This window comes from Amblyomma maculatum, chromosome 10, assembly GCF_055883805.1.
Source record: "Amblyomma maculatum isolate TAMU_Amacu chromosome 10, ASM5588380v1, whole genome shotgun sequence".
In the NCBI taxonomy this organism is placed as follows: domain Eukaryota; kingdom Metazoa; phylum Arthropoda; class Arachnida; order Ixodida; family Ixodidae; genus Amblyomma; species Amblyomma maculatum.
In genome coordinates, this window is record NC_139353.1 from 19,364,174 (window position 1) to 19,383,698 (window position 19,525).

The 19,525-nt window shown below is 44.8% G+C and overlaps 1 long non-coding RNA gene across 1 annotated transcript in view; it reads left to right on the forward strand.

The window, feature by feature from the left end:
* The window catches only part of LOC146175761 (uncharacterized), a 42,311-nt gene that overhangs the window by 7,359 nt on the left and 15,427 nt on the right, over nucleotides 1-19,525 (forward strand). The gene's annotated exons all lie outside the window — the stretch shown is intronic.

The window sequence follows — 19,525 nt, forward strand, 5'->3', positions numbered from 1 at the left end:
GTGTGTGCATGTTTGTTTTTTTGTGACTGTTCTTGCTCTTTACAAGATTTTACCACGCTTGTTATGATAGGTAAAATATTTTCGAAAGGCATGCAGCCATTTTGCTGACTGTGGCGATGTCATCGGCTGCGCTGATACCGGCTAAAAACTGGTTGCTGTTATCTATCTGTGACCGATGTGACCACTTTTATATAACAAACATTGTTTTAAAACTTCAAGCATAGCTTTAAGCTATGCTGTTACTAAAGCCCATGCATCTCAGTTATTTTGGCGCTTTCGCAAATATGCGGCTTTCATCACTACTGATCGTCAGTGACCTGTATGCAGAGCAGTCGCTCATTGAATATCAGCGCCCGTTTGCACGTACTTGTTACAGCGGCAAAACGACTTCATTATACAGTTGCAGCACGTACTAAATTTCTGCACTGTATTTCTGAGCCCGAAAGCCCCGTACAAGCTTATTTGGACAATGTGATTTCAATTACCGCAGTAATATATGGTCGTGAAAAATCTGTAGATAGTTACTTTAAGTATATAAACTGAATAAAATGCGCATCAAGAATGAACATGATTCCTCTGCCAAGAATAACAAGTTAACGAATAATCAATCAATCAATCAATCAATCAATCAATCAATCAATCAATCAATCAATCAATCAATCAATCAATCAATCAATCAATCAATCAATCAATCAATTAATCAGATCAGTAATATCCACACATTATTGCTGATGGCCGCCTCTGGTGCAAGCCCGGATGTTTTCTATTTATTAACTTTTTCGAAAATGTATTGATATAGATCTTGTACCTTCGAAGAGGTATGACAAGGTGCAAGTCAGAAGCTGTCAGATGTCAGTACGCATACGAAATAGAGTGACTCCACGATGAATTCTTCCTTCCTTCATAATTCCTGACTCGCTGCGTCGATCCTTGTCCTAAACCGGGCGTCAAAATTACTTCACAGTAGCTTACCACTAATTTCACTGCATCTAGGCTTAGACTAACGGAGTCTATTTTAAGCGAACCATTTATTAGGTTGCTAGCTTAAAATTGAGCTGCAGGCTACCGAAAGCAAACTTTGCTTCAGCGTTATGTTTGTACTATTCCCTTTTGTTCGAGCTCGCCGCTAGGTCCGTCTTGCACTCACTGTTTAATGAGTAACTATGTCTAAAAGGGCGTGTAATGCCGAGACGACGAAGCGAAAGACGGTAATACTGAAGATTTTGCGTTCCCCTACTAACATTTTTTTAAGCGTTAGTAGGCGGGACTTGTACGGATAGAGATAAATCGTGGCCTTAATGAAGGGGTCGATGCCTGCCTTTAGTTACGGCTGAGGGCATTTTACACTATTTCACTAAGCGCCTTCGAACTCTGCAGGCCCTAGAAGCTAGTCGCACGGAAGCAGCGGCGATAAATATACGCGCATGCAAAGAAATCTAAGCAAACCAAATATAATAGATCCGGCACTAAGGAGTACGGGCACGGGGCGCTCCCAACAAATGGCGCAGCGGGAACAGACAGGCTCCATTCGGCGCGTTGAATAATGAATCTTCTAGCAGGGCTGGGAGTTGCTGCCGCCACAGCCTCACGCGCCCGCGTCCCGAGTCGGCTGCCGTCGGCTTCGAAGCCGACCAGTGTCGAGCCAAGCCCGGCAGCAATGGCGGTCGTATTTGTTTTCCTTTCTTTTCTGTATAATCAAAAGCTTCTCGCCCGGTACATATGTGCCACCAGTGAGTCTTTTTTTCCCTTTTCCTATACTAGAGTCGCGACGACAAACGATATTTAGTCCGGCTTGCTTCATGACACGGCGCGCCGGACTAACAGACGATGTTTCCACCGCCACCACGACCGCCACACTCCGAACAGGCTAAATCGAGCCGAGTGAAGTCAAGCCAAGGCAAGAGAGGCCGGGTCGAGCCCTGTCTGCTTTCGTTGGAAGGAGCTGGCAGGCGAGCAGGTCACTGGGACAAATGGCATTTTGTGCAACCGCGTATCTGTTTGTCCTGGAAAGGGAGCGATAAGAGGAAAGAGAAAGAAAAAGAAACATGCCTCATGCCGTCCGAATCCCCATTTATCTCCCCTCCATTGTTCCCATTCGGCCGCCGGCGTCGGCCGTATTGATAGCGCTCTTTGGCGAGTTGCAAAATAGCTTCCCTTCTTGCCGTTGCTCTCCCCGCCCGAAGATTTGCTTTATAACTAAGCGGTCTCTCATTGTTCGACATCAAAGCGGGGGAGCGCATACATAGAAACACAAAACGAAATGAAGTAAAAAAATGGCAGCGAATGCACTTTTTGTTTTTGTTTACAACAGCATGGCTGTTCGCGAAACGCATTTCAATTCGTGCTGGTTAACAAATCGTTTTCGACCCACGAAAGTAGTACAGTAGAATTAAAGGAAGAATAATGCGGAACCGGGTGCACCCACCGTGAACTGTTCACATTTGTAGGCTTGGAGCAGCAAGCGTAGAACGGATGATTTCGCTCAGACAGAATTTTTTTGTGTTTAAAAAAATAAAAAGTAAATAAGTACAAAAAATTGAATTAAAGACCTAAAAATTTAAATTTCCTTTGTTGATAACTCAATGAGACTAGAGCGCGTATAGTAAATGGCGCAACAGCATCGGTGCAGATACCTTGATGTTCGGTAAGCAACTTCAAACACAATTCAGCATTTGTGGCTAAAAGTATAGTAGAATCTCCTTAAACATTTTACGTACACCTACACAACGCTGATTAGTTGCCTTTTCGACGAATAATATCCAATGTTAATTTTAAACATGCGCAGATATTACTCAAATAAATCTGCCTTTTGGATATTGTTTTTAATTATGAGATAACAAAAATTCCGTGAGACACTTTAAGGAATGGTAATGGTCTAATCATCAGGCGTGCAGCAAAATTTTGCTTTTAATGTTTGTTCTGCGCTCTTACCAAACAGTAAATATTGCGATACAAAATAATGGTGCCATTATCGATAATGATTGTCAGGCAGCTCTGCAATATAGTAAAATGGGGCCCGGATTATAATGCTTGGATCGCTTTATTCTTCCGGTGATTACAATTTCTTGCTTTCAAAGTTTTTCTTGAAGTCGCACAGAGTAGTTAAGACCGTCATAGAAAACCAATGGGCTGAGTTCTTAATATTAAACAGAGCAAAATGGCAAGTTCTGGGGGAATATATCGACATAAATTGACAGTTAGGTGCAATTATACGTTATATATAAAAGCATTGCGTTCATATGCAATCTCCAATTAAGAAATGCGGCTTTTCGTATATCTGGTGGGCCCCAGAGAACTTCTAGTGACCAGAAGCTGGAAAATCGAAAGCGCTAGGATTTACACAGAGAGACGAAAGACCACTGCCTTATCGCATTTTTTTTTTCGAGGCTGTACCATCAGCGGCTATTGATATGGGAGCAGTGACCAAAGATAGTTTTTTGTTTGTTTGTTGCAGCACACTGAATGCTACAGCATTTAGTTTTCACTTTGATGACATGAAGGTCTCTACGTCGAAGTATTAATAGGCGCGTATTTTGTTTCTCCAGCAGCCAATAGTGTTGCGGTATTGCTATTGTTTTCTTTTCCTTTTCTTTTTTTTTTTTCGTTCATGTTTTCTCGTTCACCTTCTATGGTTCACGTCGATGAGACACAATGCTAAGAGAACAGAGCAAAATGGTAGTCATTTCGGTCTATAAAATATATTTGGATCATTATGTCGGAGGACATATTTATGTAAATATATTTTAGAGGACATATGAAGAGTGTATAAGAGAAAGAACTCGAGTTAACGACATTGTAGTGGACAATGGCAAGAAGAAATGGGCATGGGGAGGACATGTATGCTTGCTATTGAAGTGTGGCGCTCACTTATTACAGTCCCTGCATCGTAACTATTGCACGCCACACTTCGCTGGCCCAAACCGTAGTGATACAGAGACACCATAATCAGTTAACCCGAGAAATTCTACAAGCCGCTGGAATCGCGAGGTTAGATGACGCTTGTGTTAGTAGTGCTTCGGTGGCATTAACAGCGAAGGAAATAAGGTTTTTAGACTCTAGGCTATGACGTCGCTGTAATCACCCTCAGTTGTAGATAGCTTTATCTATTCACGTGATTGTTATCATGTTTCCTTCTGTTGATTGGACTCGGTGTATATATTTTCACGGGACAGGCAATAAAGCTTCATTTGAAAGTCAGCGCTCGTTTGTGTCCTCCCTACGTCCCCGTCTTTTTTGCGTTGCCAACACTCATGGATTATCAACTCACCCAAGCGTCTGTTTTAGAGGACACGTAATTCGGAGAGAGGATGACCGATGGTCGCTTAAGGTAACAAATTGGATTCCGAGGGAAGGAAAGCGTAGCAAGGGGCGGCAGGAAGTTAGACGGGCGGATGAGGTTAAGAAGTTTGTAGGGGTTAAGTGGATGCAGCTAGCACAGGAGCGGAATAATTGAATAAGTTTGGGAGAGGCCTTCGCCCTTCAGTGGGTATAGTCCGGCTGATGATAATGATGTCGGAGGACCTCCATTCGCCACGCGAAGAGTGGTAAACTGCTTGCATCCTGAGTCTCTTCTGTCCATAGCCGTTATGTGGAGCGTCACGGAAGGTCTGGAAGTATGCTGGTGTCGAAGAGGCTTATGTACACATTAATTTCGGAGGTAAGCCCAGCATACAGAGAGTCCGGTAGGGCGAGGTTAGACGAGATTAGAGGGTTTTTTCAGGTAGCGTGGCAGCAACTGACGCGGCAAAGAATTGGAGATTAACGAAAAGAGGCATTTCTCCGACACGGGACGGAGTTATGAAAATTATGAAAATGAGAATTAGAAAGTGACCATTCAGTGAACAGTTGCATCCCTTCCGGATTGTACGTGGTTATTTAAACAGGTGACGAAGCGGAGCTCGAAGTGAATCTCTTATTTTTACTCCGTGGGATTGAGAAGAAAGGAATATTTCAGTGTGGCCCCAGGATCTCTAACAAAAACAGCAGTTCTCATCAAAAATTTGCAGCAGCTTTGAAATAACTTTTGGGAATGTGTTCACGAACTTTTTTTCTACAGTAACTTCAAGGATTGAGAATCTAAATGATCAGCGCAACCATGAGAAACAGGAGCAAGAAAAAAATATTAACATATTCTTGAAATGCCATTCTAGACCGATGCAATATGTACAGAAACTTGTCCGTGCAGTGCACAAAAAGCAACAGATTAACGAGGTTGGCAGAAACACGGAGTTCAAAGGAAAAAGGGAAAGAGCAGACTTTTTATACAAAGGAAAATGAATGATAAAAAACAGCAGCTGCGAGCCGCACGAGAATGAAAAATAATCGTTCGGGGTATGCGAACAGGGAAAGAGATTGTTTACTGTTCGGCAACTGAAGTCTCCGATTCGCGTTTCAATCTCACGAAATACGGCCGTTTAGAGTGGTACATTTGCAGGCGTTCTCGTTCTCATCATCATCATCATCCGCCTGACTATACCCACTGCAGGGCGAAGGCCTCTCCCATATTTCTCCACTTAACCCGGTTCTGTGCTAGCTGCATCCACTTGACCCCCGCGAACTTCTTAACCTCATCCGCCCACCTAACTTTCTGCCGCCCCCTGCTACGCTTTCCTTCTCTAGGAATCCAGCTCGTTCTATTCTAGCGTAAAAATGAAAACTTGGTTCGATCTGTTTTGTTCTAGCTCATCTTTTCTGTTTATTTGTTTCGCAAAGTTTGGACAATGTAAACGCGCTCTGAGGAGTCGCAAAAATGTTCGAGTGCCGAATGAAAATGAGCAAAATTTGCATACGCAAAAACAAAATATCAAAACGCTTCCTATCTGTCGGTGTTACTTTAATTGAGACCCGTCAGTAATTCTGGAAAACCGGCCGAGTTTATACCTTTCTACTTTTTCTTTCGTCCACTAGGAAACCGATACAATTATTGAGACCTCCTTGAAATGAAGACCACTTGGTATCCAAGCCTCTAACCAAGTTTGGGGAAAGGCACGTTTAAGCTTTCGAGTGGATTTTCACCATCACCTGAATTTAGTGCACTACCCGTCTTTGAAGAAGTGCTGAGGGATGGGAAGTGTTTAACTAATGTTGACAGACCAACGCGAGCAGATGAAATAGGGAACTTGATTTCTCCCATGTGTACAGTCTGCCTTTACCCATGTGGTGATGTACAGTACACTGCACACTTAGATGCAACGCCTAAATTGTGTTGAGTTTGTACACACTGAAATAAATACGACTTTTAACCGAGCTGCATAAAAACAATGCAACTGCAAAAGGGACATTGCTCTCATTGTTTCTTGAGAACAATTGCAATGAACAACTTCGTGCTGATCATGCATCTAAGCAGAACTTGAAGACAGTTTATCTGATCGTTGTGGACCCTGCGGATAGGAAACTGACCTATGCCGTCCTAACCCTGGGCAGTATATACTCTGCTGGAGCGGAGTTTGAGTAAAAATTGACACATTCTTTCAATCTCAGCAAAGACAACGCATAAATTCTCCCAGTGTTTCCATTATGATTGCGTTTGTCTTGACGATGTGTCAATAAACTGCCATTCTAGGGAAAATCTCATCAATAATTTAGGATGAGCGTAGTTGCAAAACTTCAGTTCGAAATCCCGCTATTACCCTGCCTCCATTTCACGGAGATCAGCAATAAGATGGCATCGCCTACTAGTAAGGTATTTTATTCTGCAATTTATTAATGCTTTAGGCAACTATTGAGCTGTGTACCTGAACGTAGCAGATGAAGCGGCTGCTTGCGAAACTCCGAATTCGAGATCAACGCAGCGCCAGGTCTCAATACATGGTCTCTACGGGAAGTATCGCAACTGACTTAATCCAGGAGCTTCGGAAAGAACCCCGTGACAACATCGGCGAGCGACCCCTTGTTTCCGACTGACAGTAAAGAGAAAAAAATTAAGTGGCTCGAAATCATGAGAAGAAAGCCTCGAAAATCGTAACGCCACAAACGAAGAAAGAAGACCCGATGGTTCTGTGCGCCAAAGCCAGCATTGCTTTCGAAAGAAAATGACTTGGAAGTGCGTAATGCTACCATTTACATAATTTATGTGTCGCGAAGAGCGGTGGTTGCTAAACAGTAATTTCGACAACCGGAAAGAGTAAACGAGAGCCACGCGGACGTAAATCGAACCATATAGGATCTAACTAATGACTTCGACGGTTATTTAAAACCGTTCGGATAGAGCTGACGTCATAATTAACTTCCCGGAAGTCATCGAAAACCGGAGAGCCAAATTACCCAATATACACGTGTCGAATCAGTGAAGGCCAAGAGACGAGCACTATTGGGGTATTGATTGGCCCAGAGATTCCGATAGACGAAACGAAGGCAAAAGCTATGGCGTCTAGTGAAGTGATTAAGCACAGTAAAGACTACTGGGCGACAGATAAATTTATACGGCAGAACGCTGCGTTGCGTCCTGACTGCGTCGTAATCAGCCAATGGGGACGGGAAGACAGGAGAGAGAGAGGGCTGCTTCGTACAATTCAAGGAACGCGCCCGACCTTGGCAAAGAGGGGAGAATGGCGGGAAAGAAGGTCAGGAAGCACGACCGGATGGTTTATGCGTCTTGTCTGAACGCACACCATCGATAGACAAAGCCCGACAAGGATCGGCCGACGCGCTGTCCATTGGTGTATCGAGCGTAGATGAAAGAAGAGAGACGACGGAAACGCAGGGATGAAAGAAAGAGGAACGGGAAAAGGGGACCGGGGGGGGGGGGGGGGGGCGCTAGAGGGCGGGAGAGATGTGACGAATACACGCATCTCTGGATTCGTGCTGGACAAGTAGAGGGGAAGATGAAGTATGGGATACACCCTACCCTTGCAAATAAGCATCCTAACCTACACATACGTACGCATCGAACCTTGTCATCCTCTCGTCTCGTCGTCTCCGTAATGGAAAGGAGGAGCTAGAGCTGAGAGTGTCTCTTACGTAGCGCGCGACTATCCCCTCCGCTACTGCGCTCGCTGAGACCGTACGGAGCAGATCCAAAGCTCTATATCGAGCGTTTGCTAAGATACACCCAACGCGAGGGCGAGCAGCACGGAGAGCTTGCCGGCGAGATCGCCTTAGACATTGGCGAAGAAAAAGAAAAAAAAAAAGCAGGGTCCGAGGCGGGGTGCCGCGGGACTGCGAGAGAGCCGGAGTTCAATTATCTTCGGTTCATCGCTTTTTTTTTTTCTTCTCACAGCATTCGCCGCGTAATCTTCCCTCTCTCCTTTTACCACGCACTCCGTACTCCACACCAACCCCTGCTTTCCCTCTTCTTTCCCGTTTATACGTCTTCCCCAATCCCGTCGCGCAGCCATCTTGTCGGCCGATCTGTGTTGCCCAGTTGTAACCATTCCCTTCCTCCTCCTCCTCCTACGTTCGTGTTATTCTTAGTTTTCGATCCCAATAAACAGCGAACGCTGCTCGTTTCTTGATCGGAGTGCCGTATTGGCAGCCTGCCTTCTACCACGATCTCTTCTCTCTTCCACCCGATACCCAAATCCTTGCGCCATTTCTTCCCATTTCCAACCAGCTCTCACGTGCCTCTCGCGAGCTTCCCTGACTGCTAACCAGCCGTTGCGTAGTTGGGAAACCTTCTTCATATCCTCTTTTCTTTCTTTTCATCTTTTGGTGTACGCTCCTTTCGCCGATCAGAGGATATTGGAAAGACGTTCTTCTTTCTTGTTCTTCTCATATTCGCTCCTTGCTTTCATATACTTGTCCACATGTATGTTCCTTCTTTCCCCCATCTTTGTTGCGAGCAGTCTTTTCCTTTCCAGTTGTTTCCCTCTATGTTCGCTTTGTGGCGCCCGCTTTGGTATCTGGCGCGGCCACCAGCGGCTAGGCTGGCAATAACGGCTTCGCTTTTTGGCCTACGCTTCAGCGGTGCCGCCCATTCATCGGGAGAGGGAAGGGAAAAAGAAAAGGGACTAGGAAAAGGAAGGAGGTAGCGGATCGAAGCGGTGAAGGATTGGCGATGCGCGGAACGGATAAGGCTCGGTCATCCCTTATCCCCATTCCCTAACCGTCTTTGATGCTACAGCCTCCGGCGTATTTATACCCTTTGAAGCCCTTTGCCTTTTTTTTTTTTTTACTTGGTTTCGTTTCCCCGGCTGTTGTGCACCCGGTCACCCGGTGCGCAGAAAACTAAAAATAAAAAGATCCACCGTTTGTTGCGACGTCGGGGGGATTTTTCTTCTTTCAAGAGGTATGGGTACTCGAGAGAAGTCGGGCGCTGGCTCCTCTTTTAAATTGGGGCGTTGGGGTGCGTTTTTTCTTCCCTAGTTTGGGTAAACACCTGTATATGGACGAGCAGCAAACAAGAATGCATGGATGTATTCGTGAAAATAAATTAGGGCTAGGACTTCGTTTGTTTTCGCCAGTTCAGTTGCATACTTTGTACTTGCAGAGCTGAACATAAAGCGTTTGTTAAAGACTTGGCAATTATTTGTACGAGTTACACCACCTTTCTCGGAATCGTTGAGGCCTCCCAAACTGTGCTTCGAATATTGGAAGTATACTCCGTAAGCACTGTAGCCTGATTCCAACCTTTAATCTGCATCAGAGATTGATCTGGTTACGCTTCTTACCTATATTGTTCTGCTTATTTATGCTAGTTTCCGAGTACAAGTGAAACCGTTTCACTAGTCATAAGCAGAAAAATAAGCGAGAAGTAGAAGCAATCGCTACTTATCAGCATAGTATGAAGAATGTCTTACCTGTGCAGAAGTACCCCCTTTTAGAAAGTACGGTAAACAATATCACTGTGGCTTAAACCTCAAATACGGTTTCCTCAGGTCGCATTTTGTGGGCCAAAATACGCATTTAGGAAAACTACCATTTTTATACAGTAAAGCTAACATTTTCCTTGAAGGCACTCTAAGGACCTACTTTTTGTAGGGACATGATAACGTGCTTATCGAGATCGTGTACCAAGTTTTCATGACAAAAATTAAGAAAAGCTCAAATAGCAGTGGAAAAAAATAATGCAAGCCCCTTCGAGTAGTTTCATCTAAATAAAAAGTCGTCCGAAAATAAAGTCTGTTCCCTTCATCCTTCGAAAGAGACTAAATTTCTTCAAGGGACCTTATATATATTGATATCTCTTCCAAACATTTTAAAACAACTTTAACATTGCATTGTTGCCATTGGTGCTGTTACAAGGACATTCATGTGAGTGCTTTGTTTAAGGATGTGGCTCAATATTTCAATAGTGTCCTGGAAAGGGCTCTGAAGAAATTTCGATTAACTATGATTAGTGCACACAGACGACGTTGAGGTATCTGAGTACTTCGAAGGAGTCAGCTTACCAACGTGATCATCTAAGTAAAGAGTACCCATGGTTTGCCGCTACCTCAGAAGAGGTTTGCTAAAGGCCGCCGTTGTATCTTCGAGAATTCGCGACACCAGGCTGAGTTACTCTGTAACCTATATCCGAGGGAGTACTGCTTTCTTTATGTACTACTAGTAAATGCAACTATGTCACAGCGCTTTGTCCAAGGTCGAAGTTTGAACCTTAGGACCTTGCTAAACTCTGCATACCAGCTCAGAGTAATAGTAATGTGAAGTGATAAATAGACAGAAAAAAGAAAAAACATCACTATTTGACGGAAATGACGCGATTGTATTTCATGTTCACGTGATCATCAAGTGACTCACATGATGATCGCTGTAATTTCTCGCAAGACCTAATAGTTGTAACCTTATCCTTTAGATGCGTCAGCTTGAGGATGTTTGCTTAATGCATTCCTCCAAATCTCAGGAGCGGATTTGTACAAAACCCCTGGAACCGAGGGAGGAGGGGATGTGGGGGTCATTTAATATTTTCAATTCGTTCATCAAACTAGCATATTCCTCCGAAATCTCTACGCTAGTGCGGCATTGGTATGGAAAACATCTAGACCATGGAAGTCACCCTTCGATCTCCTGCCCTCCAAACTGAGTTCTGTTTCGTTCTTTCCACTTCTCTCTTACACACACACAACTTACGCGATTATTGACTTGTGATGATAATCGTGTTTACATTATGCCAACTTTCAATCTATTTATTTATTTTTTGAACCGTTATGACAATGTAACCTAGAGCTCAGAGCAGCCCAATGCGAGACCGCATCAAACCGATCGTTGGTCCCCTGGCGCCGTGTGCCGTCGATGCTGGAGGCGCCGGGAACAACGATCTCACTGCATCACTGTCGCCACCGGCGAAGATCATTTCAGGGCATTCGCGCGTGCTGTGTTAGACGGGAGTGCCAATATCGACTTCCGCACCAGTCGAAATGGAGACCAACTTCCACGTTCGCCGCGGTTTCCATTGACACAGACCATCGCCTCTCATTCGGTCGCCTCGAATGGGAGCAGTGAAATCTCATTTGCGAGTTATTGACGTATACGGCTCGATAGAACGAGGAACGGGGTGAATGCAGGTGGCAAAAGTATGAAAGAGATTGAGCCCCCTTTTTATTCTGCACCTTCACGCGATGGCCGGCATCGGTTGAGATTATCACTGCGGAAAAGCGGAAGCCATTCAGTGATCGATGGACAGGCCCGAAGGCCAGAGGGACAAGGTGTAAATGTGATGGCATTACCATAATTCCGCAGAAAAAAAAAAAAGGACGTAATGCAACTTTGGTCACAAAATTTGATCTTTCGGGAGTGGGAAGCGACGTACCAAGACCGGAAGTGACAACTGTGTAAGTTTCGGTGTATTTTTACTGCGCCCGTGTCGCAAGTTTTTCACAACAGAGAAACGAGTAATCACCAAATAGATGATTCGACGAGACGTTTGGTTGTACGCAGAAAGGAGTCCAGGCGTCGGCAAGCAGAACCATGAATTGATGAAACAAAACTGGATGTAAAGACATCAAGAGCTTCAAATGCGATCGTATTGCCAACAGATAACGCAATTAGGTGTTCCTGTAGACATTTTATCACGGAGTTGGAAAGTTGAAAGAAAAAAAAAAGGAGGGGGGGGGGGACAGGGCGTAGTTCAAGTGGATGAGAACGCCTGGTTCATGCATCTTGGAGTAGGATAGATGTGGAGCATGATACTTGGTATATGGGGTTTACATGCAGTAACTACGCATGCGCCATATAAACACCTGAATAGGAAGCTAGGGATCAGTTTCGAACACATGGGGTTCCTTGCATTGCATTATCACAGTACAGCAGACGGGGGCCTTCTGCGCTTTAACTCTGCCGAAATGCTGCCGCTATGTCTGGAATTCGATCTGGCAGTCTTGGTCTTGAAGGAAGAACGCAATGTTGTACCGCAGCTGCGGCATCTTGAAACTAACGAAACTAAGTGTCTACTTTAATCGGTGAGCTATAATCCTCGACCGGTACGCTGTTCATTCAAAGCAGCTTTGTTCAACCGACTTTCTGCAATTGAGACACGTTTTATGGCGCTAACAACGCGCCGCCGTAGCTTATTTTCCCGTGAAAATATTTATACCTCGTGCGAATCATTGGGAACTGAGAAAGAGCATTCTACTGAACTTTCTGAAAAACAATTGAATAGAGCATTTCTAAATCTGCTCTTGAATTATTTGCATAGAAAATTTAGCACTGAAGTTCAGATTAAGTTTAATTTATTTATAAGTTTTAATCACATATCTGAGCTGACCTAAAATTAAGGGATAACTTAAGCTCCAACTTTAAGGGCGAGTATGAGGAGACAGCCTCAGGGAGTCCCGTTTGCTGCCCCCCCCCCCCCCCCCCGAATGTTCGTTCGCGTCTATTCACTTGGTGAAAAATAAGGCGCCCGAGTACTGTGTTATGTAAGCGCTCTAAGAGAGCCCCAGGTGGTTGAAGTATAGAAATCCCCCAACTACGGCATCCCTTATGGCTTGAGTCGTTTTGGGACGTTAAACCCTATAATTCAAACTAAACCAAGCCAAACCAAATAAAACTAACCATATCAAAGCTTGGTTCTACTTAGCTGAGACACTTACGCAGTGATCAGTTCATATGCGATATAAGTTTCCGGACTCTGGTTATTTTGGTTATATCATCTCGGCGAGGTGACGTCATTGAGTGTCTTATTTATGGGCCATTAATGAGTCGGTGCCAAAAACGTTGAGAAGCTACTCAAATACAGGTATCTATAATACCCGATCAGGAAGTTTGAACGCTGTCATTCTGAGAGGTAAAACCAATCTGCCGCTAGCTATTACCGAGGCGACAAGAAGTACGGCGTGAGCGAGAAGACCTGTACAGTCCGCGACATCACCAGCCACGACGAGTGACGTAGATGGAGGAAAACGTAAGCATCGTCTATCCCTCTTTGTTTCCTTCGAGAAAAGGCAGCCACTAACGACTGGCTCAGCGTGCCAAGCCGCTCTTCTTGCTCAAACTTTCTCCACTTAGCTCCGGAGCCACGTTCCACAAAAGCCTCCGTGTCAGACGTAACCTCTGTTTCCCTGCGCCCCTCTCTTACACACCGATCTTCCTTAAATCCCTTTCGCATCCTTTCCCTCACCCTCAAGATTCTATGCCACGCGCACCTAATCATCAACGCTTAAGAAGGAGATGGTGCGCCGTTGTTCTTGGGGACTGCTTACGGGACAAGAGTAGGGCTCGTTGAGGAGGAGACGGGGCCTTAGGGAGAATGGGAACATAACAAGCTGGTGCGAAGGGGAGCTGTTCCTGGAAGAGAGGAAGGTTAAAGCGCTATGCGAAAGACGACGCCGGGACGGAGGCCTGTGGAGACGCTCGGGGCGTGACTCTGACGAGGGTTAGTATAGCGCCTTACCGGTCCTCCCTAATGTACAGCTTGGTTGGGAGGGAGCGAAAGGCAAGGTAGGGAGCAGACGGAGAGCCTCCATAGCGGTCTCTAATGAGGAACCCTTATCCACTCCTGTAACCTTCTCCCCCAGCACGCACCTTTTTCTCATCCTCCCCCTTCTTCATCAGCCCCTTCTCGCAGTCTTCTTCGCACCATGCGTTTCCTCCGGCGTGCGTTCCGCAATCTTCGCAGCAGAGCCAACGGAGAATGCGTGATCGATCGGATCGAAGTCAGACAGTTTGCCTGGTGCGCGTACGGAGGGGTTTAATTAAAGGCCTGCCTTCTCTTTCCCGGTCGAACAGCGCTGGCGTTGCCGGTGTACGGTGATTCCTGGCGGGAGCTTGCCTCGAGGCCTTCGATATGACACAGAGTGACGCAAGGACGGAGGCAATGCTGGAGACTGGAACCTTGCGGGTTTGTGCGTCGCACGCAATGGCTCGATTTCTGACTAAACGAATCGGCGAGAGACACTCCTGTAATGATTTGCGGGATCACTATGGGAGAACTTAATTGCAGGTATACTGCATGCGAGGAATGGTGGTGATGATTCATTCTACTGATGACTCATATAAATACTCGCTGTTTGGGATGGCCTCTTGTGAAAGTGCACGCACCGTGGTGTAGTAGAAGCAGTACTATAAAACGTTAATCTGGAAAATGGCTTATGGGTTAAGGGCGGGGTTTGTTGGGTTCTCAATCCGGGACTTTCGTTGGTTGATGTCGCTACCAGAGCTCTCGCAATCAATGTTCTTTGTGTCGCGAGGTCGGAGCTGGCCGAGGTCACTTCCCAGTCCGCCGACATTGAGTTTTCTTTAAGCTGTAGCCTGGCTTTCTTGGTAACCCATATCAGTATGTAAATATCTGCTTTCCGGCCGCAAAACGTGTATTCAACTAAGAAAGTACCCAGACTAATTGCACGCAGTTTAGCTGGGCGGTTGTAGGACTGTGTTTGTAACCGCCTGAGATAACACTCCTCAGATTTAACTTGTCTTATAGCGTGTGCCTGGAATGTTTGTCGCGCTAAGCGGACGAGTTGCAGAATCTCGCGGTACGTAGGGAGGTGCTGGGGGCAGTCATGCGAAGGGAGGGATGACGTATCCAGGGAGAGGAATGCTCGGTATTCGGTGTGTGCTCACTCATTCCTCTCTACCCCTCGATGACCAGATACTCATATTACTTCTTTGTCTGAAACTTGGTGTCTGGCTAGTGATAAGATTTTACATGCCGAGGGACGAGGAATGCATTAGTTACAAGGTAAACTATTCAAGCTGCACAGAGGAAAAGGGAGGCTGAAAGCATGTATGAATAAAAAAAATTATAAACATTTAGGTCTATACGAGAACTGGAAAGTACCCAGGAATGTGGCGCAACAAACACAATGACTTGAGAAGAAACACAACACAGGTGTTTCTTCTCATGGGATTGCGTTTGTTGCACCACATTTCTGGGTACTATGCAGCGCCAATATCGGCCCTCCAGTTATTTTGAGAACTGGAAATTTGTTCAGAGATAACATTATGAACGTTGTGAAGAACGGAAATTTTTTGATGCGAAAATCTGGAATATACTCCTGAGCCGGATTGAGCCCATCAGCCCTGATGCAAGCAGCGGAGGAGAGTTGGAAAGTGACAAAGTAATAAGCAGTGACTTAACATGGGACGCCCACAGAAACCCTAATCGCCACCACTATATAGCCCGCATTGCTCTAACAAGTGGCCGTTCGCGCACGTTCCTCAAAGACTCCTTGGTGGGAGCTCAGTAGCTGCATAAATGTGGGCTTAAACCTCTGCAATCTATCCAGAATAACCAATTGTTGTTAACCTGCTATTCGTCCCAGTTATTTAAAACTGTTCTTCGAATCTCACTCCGATGAAATAAAAAAACAATTCTACCTTCCCAAACGATGGCAAACACAGGCTACAAATGCTTGGTTTAGTTTACACGTCAAATGTATCAAAAACGGCTCAGGCTATGAGTGACACTGTAGTGGAGGTCTGCTGTTATTTCGGCCACCTGTGGTTCTTTAAGAGGCACTAATACCGCGCATTACATGGGTGCTTTGCTTTTGGTCTCAATTTAAGAGCGCCCTCCACGGCCGGGAGTGAACCTGCGTCCTTAAGTTGAGCACTCAATAGCCCTAACCACGGAGCCACCGCGGCCGGGCGCAGAATAAAATAATGATAATAATAATTGGTTCACAGGAAAGGAAAGGCGCAGTGTCTGTCACACTTGTTTCTGTGTACACCTGAACCGCGCCGTAAGGGAAGGGAGGAAGGTGGGAGTGAAAGTGGATAGAGAGAAAGAAGAGCCGTAGTGGAGGGCTACGGAGTAATTTCGACCACCTTCGACCGTCGCTAGCCAATCCAAGTACGCAAGTTTTTCAATCATCAGCCTCGGCAACTTGATAAAGCCCTCTCTTGTGACACATATTGACCATTAGTAGTGGCGTCTCTCTTTTTCTGCATACATACCTTTTCCTACATAACTTATAGAACATCGATCACTTCAGTGGTCAGTACTCTCTCGACAGGTGGCGGTACCCGAATGTACCACATTAATCAACACTTAGAAACGTCCTGTCTTTTAGGCCATAGCTCCAGGGGCGGGCTTCTAGAAAACTAGATAAATTTATATAGTTTTATACCTTTTTAAAGAGCAAAATGCACGGACACGGATAGAAACAGAAGGAAGTGGGCAATGCCAATGGCGAAAGCTGGATGATCGTGGTAGGTAAGGCATAGCACAATGACGACGAAATTGGGGCGACAGAAACCCGCTCATGGAGCTAGGACCTGAAAGACAGGACGTTTCTAAGTGGTGATTGATGTGGTACATTCGGGTGCCGCCACCTGTCGAGAGAGTACTGACCACTGAAGCGATCGATGTTCTGTAAGTTATGTAGAAAAAGGTATGTAGAAAAAGAGAGACGCCACTACCAATGGTCAATATGTGTCACAAGAGAGTGCTTTATCAAGTTGCCGAGGTTGATGACTGAAAAACTTTTGTACTTGGCTAGGCTAGCGACTGTCGAAGACAATGATTCGTGCCTCGAACCTCAGATGCTTAGCGAGTAATAATCTAAAATAATAACTTGATCAGGAATCCAACATCGAAGATATTGAAAATTTTACGCCGGGGTTCATTTCTACACAGCATTTTGTGAACGTTTGCTTCAAGCCTTTATGACACAAACTTCGGTACGTTAAATAATATGCGTTTAAGGCCAGCTATTACAGTGAATCTGGCCATGATTATTCACTCCTTGGCATTTTAGCTGTAAATGAACTTGATCATCTTGCCTTATCTTGATTTGACTCTGAATATAACTCGGGTTCATCGGACAAAATACCGTCGCCCGGCGCTACATCAATGGAACAAAATCAAAGCAGTCAGCAAAATGGAGGTGCTTGAGCACTTACGTAATACGGGCTTACGAAAGCGGTACCGGTGAGTGCAAAAAGATAAGCCCTTTCCTCCATTTTCACCCTTCTTCCTGTTCGTCATCATTTGACTGGGCCCGACATTAATTCCAAACTACGCTCGTTAGCAGAGAGGAACCCTCGAGCGGACACTCCATTAGCTGAGCCATATAGATGTGTGAGTAGGGCCCTGGGTACAGTCGCTGGCGGAGATCACTTGTGAAACGCCAAATTTCGACACCTGCGCTGCCTCGACCGCTTACAAAATTAGTGAAGGCAAGGAAGAAAGGAAAATTATGGGGATAAAGGGACCGAGGACTAAGAAAAGGTGTGGATAAAAAGAAAAGAAGGGAGATGAGGACACAGGCCGTTGGTCCCTGCTTTTTTTGAGGTGGTCACTTTTATGCAGCAGGAACCAGATAAGAGAGTAGCGAAGGATGCATGCTGCTGGTCATGCAGAGTAGGGAAAATAGGATAACAGGGAAAACAGTCACGCTTCGCTATCTGTCCTGAATGGAAGGACGCTGGGGAAATCGAGCGGAGAGTTACCCTTGCATAAAGGGACAGAGAGTCATTGGTTTGCACCAGTTGCATGGATTGAAAACAAAGACTAAATGAAATAAAAGTTAAATGAAAACGGGAACGAACTAAAGAAATGCGCCCAGAAAGCGACGTATAGCTAACAGGAGAGCGGCACAGAATGCCGCATAAATGGCCCTCGGCACATTAGGGGCTCCGGGAGCGGCGGGACAAAGATAGGATGGGGAGCCCGCAGGGACGAGTGCAAGGAAATGAGAGGAAATGAAAGCAGATTAACGAACGAGCCTGTCTTGCGACACATCGGTCTCGCTGCATACGGCGTGACGCCGACTACATTCGGGCCATTAGAGCAGACCAGTGTCTCATAACCGAATCTGACAGCTCTAGTTTGTCTTCTTCGTCCGTTCTCTCCACGTGTCATCTTGCGTCGCAATGAAGTTGATTTCTTTTCGTTTTGCTCTATGACTGAAGGTAATTCCCTCTTCTTAAGTTACCAAACCGTTTGAGAAATTAAATTTAACAAGTCGCATTTTTTTCGTCACTCACTATGTATCAAGTGGCCTGCTATAACGCAACGGTTCCGCCTTTCAATGTGCGCCATAAGTATGGCCGACAGACACAAAAAATCTTAAGGAAGCCATTTTTAAGATTGTCTCGATTATATCTATCAATTTTACCTACGCACCAGGGCCTTTCAGCGGCAATCAAAACGTTTTACATAATTCGATGTAGCAATTATTTTTAGTGTTTTGTTATGTGTCTTACAGGGTAAACATCTACTTACTTGACCTTTTCACAAGTATTAAGTGGCTATGGCGCTCAAGACGTGTGTTAAATGGCGACATTATTTTGAAGTGTTATCCAGAAAAAATATTTTCATTGGAACAAGCAAATGTCCTTAAATAGCTTATCTTTGATACGAGAAGTTCGATGTTCAATATTTGAGTTTATTAAATGAACTTTTAAAACCTAAAACAACAAGCCAGGCGCAGAACAATTGCTAACTCACAACTGGTTTCTCGGCAAACTCTTGCGCGCATATTTCCGCGTAACATGGTGACTGCAACGCATGAAGAAGAGGCTGAAGACAGGCAAAAACTTTCGTTGGCTTGCCTTCTCAGCTTCTGAACGTCTGCCTTGCTAATATGCATTTTCTTTTTAATCACTTGGCTACTAATCTCAATGTTCACTTCTTGCTGGCGTTATGGTTTTTGCTTATTATTTTAGTGATATATCTTTTTGTTGCCGTCTCCCTTCCTGAATAATCATTTTGTGCATGTAAATGTACATCTCCACAATCTCTCTGCACCCCTACTCTTATCTGATGCCCTGGTATGGGTTGATGTCATCTGGTAAGAGGACAATAACAACCTCTCCGCCCAAGTATGTATGTATGTATGTATGTATGTATGTATGTATGTATGTATGTATGTATGTATGTATGTATGTATGTATGTATGTATGTATGTATGTATGTATGTATGTATGTATGTATGTATGTATGTATGTATGTATGTATGTATGTATGTATGTATGTATGTATGTATGTATGTATGTATGTATGTATGTATGTATGTATGTATGTATGTATGTATGTATGTATGTATGTATGTATGTATGTATGTATGTATGTATGTATGTATGTATGTATGCATGTATGCATGCATGCATGTATGTATGTATGTATGTATGTATGTATGTATGTATGTATGTATGTATGTATGTATGTATGTATGTATGTATGTATGTATGTATGTATGTATGT